This window comes from Pinus tabuliformis, chromosome J, assembly GCF_031772625.1.
Source record: "Pinus tabuliformis cultivar Carrire ecotype Pingquan chromosome J, CPIR1, whole genome shotgun sequence".
Lineage (NCBI taxonomy): Eukaryota > Viridiplantae > Streptophyta > Pinopsida > Pinales > Pinaceae > Pinus > Pinus tabuliformis.
The window spans coordinates 407,322,986-407,337,061 of NC_142295.1; positions in this window are offsets into that span (position 1 = coordinate 407,322,986).

Consider the following 14,076-nt stretch of genomic DNA (forward strand, 5'->3'; position numbering starts at 1 on the left):
ATGCTAAGATGGAAGAATTGAAGATAAATTTGAATATGTTGCTACAAGAAATGGTTACTAATGGCGAAAGGGTAGTAAAGGAAACTCATGATGAGAACAAAAGAAATGTTAATCATGATTTCATAGATTCTAATGTTGGATTGAAGACCCACCATGTTCCAAAAATCGTTATGAGGAAGTTTGATGGCAAGCATCATGGAACATGGATACTACATATGGAGCAATTTTTCAATCTCCATAATGTAAAAAACACACAAAAGGTACGTATTGCAACTTTATATTTGGAACCAAATCAGTTTGTATGGTATCGATGGCTTTGCTCTAGTAAACAAATTGTCGCTTGGGCAATTTTTATGGAAGAAATGATATCACATTATGAGGATACAAAAAGAAACACCTTTTTTAGCCAATTGATAAATCTCAATCAAAAGGGTTCAATGATGGAGCACACTGAGGACTTCAAAAAATTGAACACAAGGGTAAAAGATATTCCAGAGGAGCATATGATTGATGTGTTCATAATGAATTTAAAGGATAATATCCAACATGAGGTTCACCTTTGGGAACCTGATTCATTGGAGAAGGCATTCAGGTTAGCAAGAAAAATGGAAAGCAAAATTATGGCAATCAGGAAGCCTAACACTCACAACTATAAATATGGAAGTGTTGTTGCCCCTAGCCTTCCACAACCTACAAGGTTGACACCACAACAATTGGAAGAAAAAAGAGAAAAAGGGCTTTGTTATAGTTGTGATAGCAAATACACTAAAGGTCATAAGTGTTCTGAGAAGAAATTATTCCACATAGATTGTGAAGAGGAGGAAGAAAAGGAACAAGAAATGTCAAAAGAAGAAGATATACTCCAGGAACAAACCCTAGATAAAGAATAAATGAATCCGACCATATCTTGTAATGCATTGGCCAGAATTACCACTCCTCAAACTATCAAGGTAGAAGGGCATATCAAGAAGAAAAAGATAATAGTGTTGATTGATTCAGGAAGTACCCATAATTTTATTCATTGTAAGATAACTAAGGAATTGAATTGTTTCCTATATCCAGCATGAGAGTGTCAAGTGATGGTTGCAAGTGGAGGAACCATAAATTGCTCTAGAAAGTTTCATAATATCAAGCTATCCATGGGAGAATATGTATTTAATAGCCCAATGATTTCCATGCCAATGGGTGGAGATGATGTTGTACTGGAAGTCCAATGGCTACAATCCTTGGGTACAATATCTTTTAATTTTCAAGCAAGTTGAATTAAGGAGTATTATAGGGAAATCAGGAAAGGTAATCAGCTCTAACGATATGACAAAGCTTCTAAAGAAGGAACAACAAGGCATAATTTCACAATTATGTTTTCCAGAGGTTCCCACATTGAAATCATCTATTTCTCTAGATCTCCAAAAAGTCTTGGACAATCATTCCAAGGTATTTGAGACTTCCAAAGGCCTCCCACCTATTCGTCATCATGATCATGCTATTCATTTGAGTCTAGGAAGTGTTCCTCCGAACATCAGGCTGTACAGATGTCCCTATGCCCAAAAGAGTGAAATTGAACGTATGGTTACAGAAATGCTAGAGGCTGGTATAATTCAACCTAGTCAAAGTTCTTTCTCTGCTCTAGTAGTATTGGTGCACAAGAAGGATGGATCATGGCACATGTGTCTGGATTATAGGGAGCTCAACAAGCTCATTATTAAAGATAAATTTCCCATTCCCGTCATTGATGAATTATTGTATGAACTGCATGGATCAATTTACTTCACCGAGTTGGATCTTCGTTTAGGATATCATCAAATCAGAATGAAGACTGAAGACATTCCGAAAACAACATTCAGAACTCATGAGGGTCATTATGAATTTTTGGTCATGCCTTTTGGCCTTATCAATGCACCTTCTACATTTCAAGGTTTGATGAATTCCATTTTCAAACCCTTCCTTAGAAAATTTGTGTTAGTATTTTTTGATGATATACTAATCTACAACAAGTCTTGGAAGGATCATGTTGAAGATGTTGACAACGTGCTCAAACTATTGGAGGAGAAACAATTATATGCAAAAATATCCAAATGTTTCTTTGGAGTACAAGAGGTGGAATATATGGGTCATATTGTATCTCATGAAGGCGTTAAGGTAGACTCTAGCAAAATTAAATCCATTAAGGAATGGAAAATCCCCACATCCATAAAGTATCTACGAGGATTTCTCGGGTTGACAAGGTATTATCGCAAGTTTTTTAAGAATTATGGGAGAAAAGCAGCACCTCTAATAGCATTATTGAATAAAGATGCATTTTCATGGACTCCATAAGCAACAAAGGCCTTCGAACATCTTAAAGAGGCAATGTGCCAAGCACCGGTCTTAGCTACGCCAGACTTCACAAAAACATTTATTGTGGAATGCGATGCTTCAGGAAATGGAATTGGCGTTGTTTTAATGCAAGGTGAAAGACCCATTACTTTGGAAAGTCGTCCAATCAAAGGAAAGTATTTACACAAAACTATTTATGAGAAGGAAATGTTGGCAATACTACATGCACTTAAGAAATGGTGACCCTACCTAATGGGAAGACACTTCAAGGTAAAAATGGATCATGATAGTCTTAAATACTTTTTAGAACAAAGATTATCCTCTAAAGAGCAACAAAAATGGGTCACAAAGATGTTGGGTTATGACTTTGAAATTATCTACAAAAAAGGGAAGCAAAATGTTGTGGTAGATGCACTCTCAAGAAAGGATGAGGATGTGGAAGCATTGTTGTGCGCCATTTCTATTATCCAACCAGATTGGATAAACGAAGCAAGGGATGAATGGAAGAATGACGAAGAAGTGTGGGCACTCATTCAAAAGTTACAACAAGATCCCAGTACATCTGATACATTTAGCTTGAAAAATGATTCGTTATGGTACAAAGATCATTTATACCTATGTAAGAATTCCCAACTAAAACAAAAGATTCTTATGGAATTTCACACTTCTCCCTTAGGAGGGGACTCAGGATTTTTAAAAACTTACCACAGGGTTAAGAAGGAATTTTTTTGGGATGGCCTTAAATCGGATATTCAAAAGTTTGTGGCGGAATGTTTGGTTTGCCAACAAAACAAAGTTGAAACAATTAAGATCCCAGGTCCATTACAACCTTTATCCATTCCAAGCCAACATTGGGAGGAATTTTCAATGGATTTTATCATAGGTTTACCCAAGTCCGAAGGAAAGAGTGTCATCATGGTGGTAGTTGATAGACTTACCAAGTATGCACACTTTTGTGCATTATCGCATCCATTTAAAGAAATACAGTTTCTACTGCATTTATGGAAACAATTCAAAAGCTACATGGAAACCAAAAGATTATTGTAAGCGACAGAGATCCCATTTTTATGGGAAATTTTTGGACATAATTATTTTCTTGCCTCGGTACTCAGTTAGCTCATAGCTCATCTTATCATCCTCAATATAATGGGAAAACTGAGATAGTAAACAAATGTTTGGAATGATATCTTCGTTGCTTTGTATCTAATAAAGAGACACAATGGGTCAAATGGTTGCCTTTGGCTGAATGGTGGTATAACACTTCCTTCCATATTGTAGCAAAAATGACCCCATTTATGGCACTTTATGGATATCATCCACCATCCATAACATCATATTTAAGAGAAAATTCTAAGGTTCAAGTAGTGGAATATCACATCGAGCATCAAAAACAAGTTCTCCAACTCTTAAAGGATAACCTCACATTGGTGCAGAATAGAATGAAACAACAGGAAGATCAACATCAAAACAAAAGAAGTTTTGATGTAGGTGACTGGGTATTCCTACGGCTACAACCATATAAAAAAATGTCCCTCAAGCAAGCTAAGAAGGATAATAAATTATCACCAAAGTATTATGGTCCGTACAAGGTGTTGCAAAAGATTGGTACTATGGCATACAAATTGGAGCTTCTTGTAGCTTCCCGAGTGCACCCAATTTTCCATGTTTCATGTTTAAAGAAGGTTATAGGTGACAAGCTCCCAGTTCAAACAATATTTCCAAAACTTGATGAGGAAGGAAAAATCATATTGGAATCGGAAGCAGTCACAGAAACAAGAACTCGATAGCTACTAAATCGATCAATTTCGGATTATCTCATCAAGTGGAAGAACTTATCCGTTGAAGATTCCACATGGGAGGATGACAATTTTATACAGAAGCATCCTTAACTACTCAACCGTTGAGGACAACGCTTTTTGGAAGGAGAGGGGCATGTTAGGTCCCTATAATAATAGTGATTCCCCCATGACTATTTTCATTGTATCCCTTATTGTTATTATTGTGCCCCTATTGTCCCCATATTGTTATTAGTGTGCCCCATAGAAACCCACTAGTGTTATTATTGTACCCTTATGTTATTACTGTTATGTCTCCTCGATTATATTATGACCCCTTAGACTCCTGTATATAGAAGGGAGGTTTAGTCATTTTATCATCCAAGAATTGTTCATTTGTGTAATGTAAAGGAGGTTGCCCCCTCGAAGAGGTTGAATTCTAAGGTGTTGATCTATCTTTTCTATCTTTTTGTGAGTTGGCTTCCTAACAAATGTAGAGATGAGGCTCAATGGTGTGCTATAATTCCTCATTAAGGCTTAGTGATACACTACAGAGGAGGAAAGAGGCCAAAATATGAGATCAATGAAGAAAATATAAGTCCATGACAGTAGCTAGAGGCTCAATAGGGATTTATAGTGCTGGCTAGAAGCCCAATGGAGCATTAGGGAGGCTTAGGAGAGCACAAAAGTTGATTATTTTTGAGGCTATAATTCTCCCTTGAGGCCTAAGAGCGTGTTATGGTGTTGTACTAATGCTCAAGAGGGAAATATGACAAGCTTAGAAGATAAATTATTGAGAGAGAGACTCAAGATAGGGTTGTTCCCAACGTTGTAGCATGGATTGAGGCTTAGAAGGGAACTATAGAATTTCCTTGAGGTATAAAAGGGCACTACACAAAATGTTGAGGGCCTAAAACCAAGTCATATAATTAAGTGCAAGGAAATAACACTGGACTAAAGGTGTTTTGGTGTGCTATAACACTAGTTATAGGACATGTGTAGCGCTATGACACTTTAGGAAAAATAAAATATCCAAAGAAACTCAACTCAAAACATTTCGCAAAAGGTTATCTTAGTATGTTAAAGAGTTGCAAGGTTCTTCTTTGCTACTTGATTAGGGTTAGAGATCCACATTTTTGTTGATTTATTCATCAAGGCTTAATTAGGTCCACAAGCCTTCCTTCATTATCTCAAGTCATCAAACAATTAATCACAACTTACAAGTCCAATATAGACTTTGCAAGGAAACTTAAAGGATGATTGACTAAGTGGCCCCTCATTTCTCCCAAGATGAAGGCACTAGGAGAAATTGAGGGTTGTTGTAGTAGCTACAACACAAGGAAAGTCTAAAATTATTTTTGATAAAAGGAAGAACATCAAGATTTCCAAATTGATGACATGTGTTAGTGTCGGTATCTTCATCCCTCAGCCAGAGATCAAATCCTCTTGTTGCATTTCATATTAGGTGTCCCGCCTAGTCATCTGCATTCCATTAGGCGCATGGATCGTCTGACGGTAGTGGCTTTCCTACAGTTTCCCTCATGTTATTTACCTGCTGATTCATGTATGTTCATTAAAAAGCATATACAGTCTCCTTTTTATCTTAAAGATTGCAAAGGTTGTATTTAGGGTTTTATTGTCAATTATGTCTAGGGTTTCATCAAAAAATGTTTCAAAGTGTTTAATAGCAACCAGCAGGCCATAAGGAGGTTTCAGCATCAATAAATTTCATCACCAAGTGCTCATAATGTGTTTTTCCTCAAAACTCTGTTTTGAGGAAAAAACATAGTATTTGCTTTTATTGTACAAAAGTCATGAAAGTTTGTTTTCCTCATTGTAAATCCCTTCATCTGTAATCCTGGTTTCTTTCCTTAGCCCCAGTAGTTCCAACACCTACAAAACAAGCAAAGCTCAGGTCATTTAATTCATCACAAAACTCAAATGAAGTGAAAAATCCCAAAAAATAGAGTGTGAAAATAAGTCATTTCAAAACATTATGAAAGTGGGTTTGGAAAAATTAAGATCTAAAAGATCCACGTATAGATCATGTCTCCAAATGTTTAAAGCTCATTTTCACTGCAAGAGCAAAGAGAAAGCAAAGCAAAGTTGTTGTGGTGAGCAAGTGATAAGTTTGGGTGAAAATCGCTCCAAGTTACTGGCGTAGCACACTGGGCAGGAGGCACGACGCACTGGGCCTCAGACTCTAGTTCTATTTTTCGTGGGCGCGGCGCATACGCTGGGTGTGGCGCATTAGGTTGGATGTGCGGCGCACACAGCTAGAGAGCCTAAAAATTGCTAAACTTGCTCCAATCACCCAAAATGCATGGATTTGTCTTGGTACAAGTAGGTAGAGCCTCCATCATTGTTTTTTATCCAAGTTTGGTGCTTGTTTCATGGTGGTTGATGAATGGTGATTGCTTAAAGAAATCAAACCCTAACATTTGAAATTCCTCAAAGAAAATTGCTGCCTAGGGTTTTGATTCACTGTTTTGCTACCAAGTCAATCATTTAAATTCCTCCATCACTCCCTTACCCATATTTTCATTGATTTCATTATTCCCTAAGTTCCCCTACCCCGTAAATTCACTAATCCCCTATCCCAAGTTCCCTTTCCAAAAATCCCAAATGTAAATTCCCAAACCCTAGCCCCTCCTAAATCATTTCCTAATTCCCTATATCCCTAAATTACCCCTCCACTGTCCCTCATTTTAATGTTTTCCCTTGGTGGCAGAGGTCAAACACATCACCAAAGATAGTTCAAGATAGTTTAACACATTAGCTACTTCTCCAAGACAATTTATCTACCAGTAGCCATGGCATCTGATCCTTCATATTATTATGAAGAGGAAACCCACAGTGGCTCACCTACAGAGGGACATGCACCCAAGAGGCCTCATAAAGGTGGCAAACACATTAGAGAAGAACCAACCACTCTTGCTGAATTATAGGCCTGCCCTCTTGCCATCTCTTGTTTCCAACATCAGTCATGTTATGAATTCTGTGAGAAGGTTGCTAGCATTCAATTTCATCATGATTTGGCTTGTTTGTTTGTACTGCATTTACATGGTGATCAAGCCACTCTAGCTGGTGTCACTTTCACATTAATACCAAAATCCATTTCACTAGCAACCGGTATTCCAAACATTGGAGAGCCATGGAACAAGAGGCAGAAAATTGACCAGTAGCATTATGAACCGTACATCAAGCCCGGATTTTTGAGACAGCTCAAGAGAGTGTTTCCTTTTCGGTACCTCAAAGATGAATATTCTCCTTTAATGAAATTTATCATGAAGTATTTCAGCTGTGAGGGCCGGTTCTCCCGTTTATATGCTTATCATATCAGGTTGCTGATGCATTTTACCTGGGTACAGATGATGAACATCCCTTACTTCATGTACCGAAACATATAAAATATGACCACCCTAGTGCAGCACAAAACTCCTTAGCAGCATTTCAAAAGTATTTACCATTTTGCTCTCATCAAAATTGTGGTCGTTCATCAGCTTGGCTTGCAGGGCATCACTTGGGAGGACTTCATCTCTCGTGAGTTTTTCAGAGCTCAACAAGGACCTTTAGAGGCATGGCATGAGACAGGTGGACCTTCTTATCAGCACGAGGGCCATGAGACACAGACCGCTAGTGTGCTGGTGTTCATCACCTATCAGAAGGGCACTAGATGGTTGTTTGCAACAGCAAAGCGAGTGTTATCTCCACCCAGGGTGGAAGGGGCCTTGCTTCCGTCATTAGCACAACAGGTTCAGGACCGAGGCAAGAGGCCACTACAGGAGGAAGGACCATCAAGTGAGCGGGAGACTGATTTCATTCTCATTGAGGGTGATGATACTGATATGGGCCCGCAAAGCATTAATCTTAGAGAAATCATTCAGGAGCAGTAGGCGGACATTGATGCCTTGTATACCAACTTGGATAGAGCCTAATGGACAATACAGTACCTGGAGAAAAGGAATAAGAAACTTGAGGACCAGAAGGTGATTATGGAGTTGCAAAACATTCGGGAGAATCGCCAAGCTGCCCAAAGGAGGAGGGTGGAGTTCACTTCACTTGAGCAGGAGATTAATGTCGATAGGGAGTCATGGCTTGAAAGAGTCAATATCCACTTGGAAAGGAAGCTAGAAAAGGCCAACAAGGAGAAAAACTTGTTGAGACACATGGCTGTTCATTACATGGCGAGGAACAAAATTTGCAAGGCAAGAATCAAGAGTTTGAAGGCAAAATTGAAGAAGGCATCAAAGAGGAAAAAGGAGCATGATCGACTTCAGATATTGGCTGAGGCTTCCTTGGCCCAACATAGCTCTTGATAGAGAAGAATCAGCCCAAATTTCAAAAAATTTGGAGCAATTTTTTCATTTTGGAAATTTTTTGGCACAAAAACAGGATTTTTTGCCCTATGCGCCACGCCACATGGCGCTCGCTTTCGCTAGGGGCCTCCAAATCACAAAAAATAAAAATTTTTAGATTTGGCATGAAAACTTATGCTTGCCTACCTATGGCCAAGAAATTTGGGCAGGTTTTGAGCCCTCAAAAAGTTCAAAAACACCCAAAAAATGACCTCACTGCCCCTATTTTGACACACAGGAAGCAGTGTTGGGAGAATGGACTTTTGGAGGTGAAAATGGATGCCAAATTGAAAAATTCCATTTAGGTTGGAAAGTAGAGGCAAACCTTTCCAACAAGCAAACCTGGAGCTCATTTGGACACCGGGAAGGCCTCAAAAAGTGGGTCGAAACAGGTGCAATGCATAGAGAATCAGGCGTGGCGCATAGGGAAAATTTTGCCAGTTTGACCAAGTTTTGCTCTGTTTTTCACCCAGTTTTGCCTAGTTTGACTTTTTCACTTTCCTAATGGCAAATTTGTGATGTAATTTGCTGAAAATTGATGGATCATGATGTAAATATGCTAAATTTTCACTTGTAGAGGTAGATTCATCAGTTTAGAGGTTGTTTGAAACTGAATGAATCAGTTCCATTGTTTCTAGAGGCATGCTGTTATGTTGCCTAGTTTTTAGTTCTTAGTTTAGAATCAATTGGATCAACTCCTAAACATGTGAGCTCGACCCCTGGAGGCTAGGATGAGTTGTTGTTTGCTCATATCTTATGTTTTTTCAGTCATTAGCATGGTTGGACTCTTGAGAAAGAAAGGAACTTCATTGTACACTCAAATTTTCATTTTGGCTAAGGAATTGAGACCAGGATTTGCAGCACTCTTTGGGATTCATGTGGCAATTTGTCTTGGTACAGTGCTTCTCTTTGTAATTGTGAATTTTTTTATGTGATTGTATGTCATTATCTATCTTGTTTCTTCTGAACTAAACAAACAAGAGTGCAAGTAGAATCCATTGAAATTGCAGTGCTCTACTTGAATTTTGCTTTAGTTTCTTGATTGTTTCAGCTATTTGGGGAAGATCCATGATTGCTCTTTCCCTATTCAACACCTCACCTGTCTATTCCTTCCATTTCATTCAATTTTAAGTGCCAAAAACAATTGCCTACCTTGCCCCATTGAGATCTCTGCAAGACTGAGCCTCAATCCCCGCACCCAAAATCTATCTTTCCATCTGAGCCAACAAAACATCATTTTATTAAATCAAATTCTCTTGCACTTATACCTAGCCTAAGATCAATAGATATTTCAGTCATCTCAAGCCCTCATCGATCATTATTTTCTGAGATTGACCCAGAGAGAGCCCTCTCCTGACTTGGTAGGGCTAGCTACCAGGCTGAGCATGGTTTGATGTTGGCCCTGGATCCTACCTTTTCAGCTTGAGGTAAATCTAGGCACTAACAACATGAACCAATTATGAGGAAAAAAAGAAAATTTGAAATCATGGGAAATTTGACATCTTGTGTGTATGACCTTTCAATATTGATGGTGTAATTGGGCTTAACACGTTCTATTTTAGAAACCTTAAAAGAAAAAACTAAGAAATGATTGTAATTGGGTTGCATTTAAAATTTTAATTTTTCTAAATGGCATATTGTGCCATGGTAGGGTAGGAATCAGGGGAGATTCGAGGTCAAAAATGGATTTCAAATAAAAAACATAGTATCAAAATCAACTTTAAAAGATCTAATAGGATTCAATATGATGATGTAATCCCTAGGGATAAATATTTTTGGAGGGAAAAGAAAAAAAATAATCACGTTTTTTACTTACTTCCTTATAGGCTTGCTCAAATCAAGGCATTGTTTGGATGCAGAATTAAGTTTTGCATCCAATGAGTACCCATTATACATAGCTTAAGTAGACTTGCATTGAGATCAACTCAAAATTCATATATGTTATTCTTTTCCTCAAAAAATTCATAGCTCTTGTTTTACTATTTTAACTATCATATAATTAATTTCCTTAGGAGGCCCATTTTAGAACTAAAAATTTCTCTAACAATTTATTATATCAAAATAAGGATTAAAGTTCTTACATAGAATTTTTATGTCATTGTGGTTGTAGCAAAATAATTATAGATATAGTTTTCCATCCATGCTTTATGTTAAGGTTTTTAGGAGTGTGTGTGTGTGTTTTCACTCAAATAAAAACATACTTCAGTACATTTTAAACTAGATGAAAGCCTTGTGTCAAAGAAGTTAAGAACTCAATTACCTTTCCATTTTTTATCATCATATTATGTTCAAATTCTTAAGGAATAATATTGTCAAATTTAGTTTATTAGATTATGGTGCCAATGAGATTGAGATTGTTCAAGGATTTGAAGGGTTAGTCATTGAGTTTGGTATTTATTAATAAAATTGTATGTAGGCACAACATTTACGAAGTGTAATGTTCATGGCCATATTTTTATAAGAAGTGGAAAAATGGAATATTTTCCTTTCTTTTCAATAAAACTAGTATCACAATTTGATTCCATGATGTATGTGGTAGAATGGAAATAAAATGTATTGTGAAAGAAAAGAATGTGTGGACTATAGTTCGAGACTTATTGTTTTTCATTATATAATTATATTGGTATCTTCTTGTAATCCAAGGATTCTTCAATACCTAAGAGAAAAAAATTCTATTGGTGAAATAATAATTCTACTGCAATTTGAAATAGAATAATAGACAAACTTATTGCACTGAAAGGCACTCTACAACCTATTGTAGGTGAGATGTGTGTAATCTATCTAAGTAATGTAATGTAATTGAGTTTGTCAACATTTATTAAATACCGAGAATATATATATATATATATATATATATATATATATATATATATATATATATATATATATATATATATATATATATATATATATATATCTATATATATATATATATATATATATATATATATATATATATATATATATATATATATATATATATATGAAAAAAACCAAAACAAAAATAAGTGTCGACTTCATATTCAAATTAAAAAATGTAAAATGTAATGTAAAAGATAAAATGAAAAATTTAAAATGTAATCCACAATGAAAAACGTAAAATCCATATAAATTAATATAATGATTTCATATCGATATTTAAATTTAATTAATAAGCATATAAAACTTAACATTTACAATAAACTTACAATATAACAAGATTTTTAACCATGCATATTCACCCCCACTTTACCATGGATATTATTAACTTGTAAATAGTCTTTGTTACAATACCATGGGCCAATACCATGACTTATCAATACTAGATGGCCATAAACCATATTTTATTTTAATTAATAAGCACACAAAAACTTAATACTTATAATAAACTTATAATATAACAATATTTTTAATCATGGATATTCACACACACATTACCGTGGATATTATTAACTTGTAAATATGCTCTTTTACATTGACATGAGCCAATACCATGGCTTATCAATACGAGATTCCCAAAAACCATAAATCATTTCACAATTAAAATGATTTAATTTTATAACAAGTTTTAATTAAATGTAAAAGCAAAAAGTGTTATAACTATTTTGAGATATATTTAAACCTTTATCCTCGCCAGTTCTAAAAATATTTCATAGATATTCCAAAGACAAAGAGATGGATTTGAAGGGGGAGAGAGGGGGAGGAAAGAAAAAAGACGTAGAGAAAGAGAGGGGGGGATGGGGGGAGACAGATGAAGGTGGGATAAAAAGGGAGAGAGAGATGACCTGAGAGAGAGTGAGGGAGAGAAGAGATCAAGAGGGAAGAGAGAGGGGTTACTTTTAGATGTAAAACAAATAATTTATTTGTGCCTTAAGACAATTCAAACCTCAAGTAAAGTGGCATGATTACCACTAGCACGAGTTGTGCAAGGACTACATGGACACATCATAATGTTCATACATGGACACATCATAATTTTCATACACATGTCCAGAGGATATACATGTGGAAAATTAGGTTTATGATTCTAGGTAATCATGTGGTGAGTACACAATAGTGTATATGATGAACGATTTAGTGGTAAATTATAAGTGACTTCAAAGTTGTAATAAATAACATTTAGCATGGTTATTTTTTTTTTAATGTTTTTATGTATATATGGTAAAACTAATAACTAACAATTTTATTTGTTTATTTAACCAACCTATATCCATCTTAACTACTGATATACCAAGTGTCAAGAAGGATCAAATCTCTTGAGTTGAAAAACTCTTTTAGAGTGCAAAAATATTTGATCACTCTTGGTGCTTGGTAGATCCAGAGTTAAGATGGATCTAGGTTGGTGCTAGAAACAAACAATGCTAGCATACATAGAACCTTTGTTTCACCCTTCATTGATATATTTGGTGTGTGAAAAAACTTTAAAACTATAGAAGTAGATTCATTCCTTTGAACACTTCAATTTGTAACTCAAAATTGTGGTATGAAGGTGTTGTGCTATGCAACAACCCCCCCATTTATTTATATATAAATCTCTTAGGAAATTATTGTATAAATAAATGAGGACCCTTAAAAATTTTAAAAACATAAGAAAATAGCATAGTTTAAGTTTTTGAAAGAATAATTTTATTTTTTAATAAAACATATCCAATTAGCCCCAAACAACTTGAATAAAGCATTCCCTAAGGAAAATCCTGACGACATCACACATCGTAAAGTCTCAAAGAAACAACACTTTGCTTTTATGCTTTCGAAACTTGCGATGCGATAAGGGATAGCCCTTGAGAACCAAACATATCTATTCCTTAAAAGGCTTAAGTGTTAACACAATTAATTCATGGCGGAACTTTCTCACATCACAAACTTATAACGAAAACAATATACGAAAAGGAAAAGGAACAATCTTATTTCGAAATGTGATAAGCGAACCGAACCCGATAAAACAATAAACGCAATATAACAAACATATTGTGTCTATAACAAAAGATCCCCTCTTATTCCACTCACGATTCCTCCCGATTGCGATAAAGTTATTTCTCAAAAGGCGTGCTTAAAGAAAATCATAATACTGAATAACTAAAAAAACATAAGCCACACTTATCAAAAATTCGTTGGGCCCATTGTAACGCCACGTCATGTCTTGCGATTTCACAATCGCATAAAGCTTTTGACCATTATCCATTCTTTGCTACTCCCAAAACCTTTGATTGTGATATTGAAATTATCAAAATCGTACATCTATCATATTTAATGAACTAATACAGTGATATCACTGTCACGTATCGATAGAGTGCTTGAAAATAAGTTTTATTTACTATTTGAAAAGGTTTTTTGCGATGCGATATATTAATGCATAATAAATAACCACGTGAAGCCATGATTTTGGTTACTTAAATAATTCTAATGATATTTATGATTTCAAAGCCCAAGGTGATTTGATGGCATGTATAGATTGATCACATTTAAACTTTCCTTTCTGCCATTTCAAAGCCTTGTGTGTTTGTATGTTTACTAGAGATTTTTCGGTGAAAATCACATGAAATACCATTTGTCGACGCGTTTCGAACCAACCAGTGTGGTTCATCGTCAGGACAAGTTGAAGAAATAGATCCAACTTAGCATGTTAAATAGTCTGAGCAAAGCCTCCA